Raw genomic sequence first — 465 nt, 5'->3', positions numbered from 1 at the left:
ACTGGAGCACAGGTCATTGAGGAAGGCTGATTACTGGCTTGCTCCCTGGCCCCTGCTCAGCCTGAGTTCTTATGCAGCACAGGCCCACCTGCCCAGGGGTGGCACCACCCACAGTGGGCTGGGCTTGCCCACATTGCTCATCAAGAAGATGCCCCACAGACATGGCCACAGGCCAGTCCAATAGAGGAAACTACTCAATTGAGGCTCCCTCAACCCAGGTGTGTCAAGTTGACACTAAAGCTGTCCAGCACAACTTCCTTGTCTAGTTCCTGATTTTAATGGGAATGCTTCCAGTTTTTCTCCATTTAGAATGATATTGGCTGTAGGTTTGTTGTATATAGCTTTAATTATGTTGAGATATGTTCCCTCCAGTCCAGTTCCCTCTAGGACTTTAACATAAATGCATATTGAATTTTGTCAAAGGTCTTCTCTGCATCTGTTGAGATGACCATGTGGTTCAAACTC

The sequence above is a fragment of the Nannospalax galili genome, unplaced genomic scaffold (genome assembly GCF_000622305.1).
Source record: "Nannospalax galili isolate Female #2095 unplaced genomic scaffold, S.galili_v1.0 scaffold540, whole genome shotgun sequence".
In the NCBI taxonomy this organism is placed as follows: Eukaryota; Metazoa; Chordata; class Mammalia; order Rodentia; family Spalacidae; genus Nannospalax; species Nannospalax galili.
Note: the sequence above shows the minus strand (reverse complement) of the source record.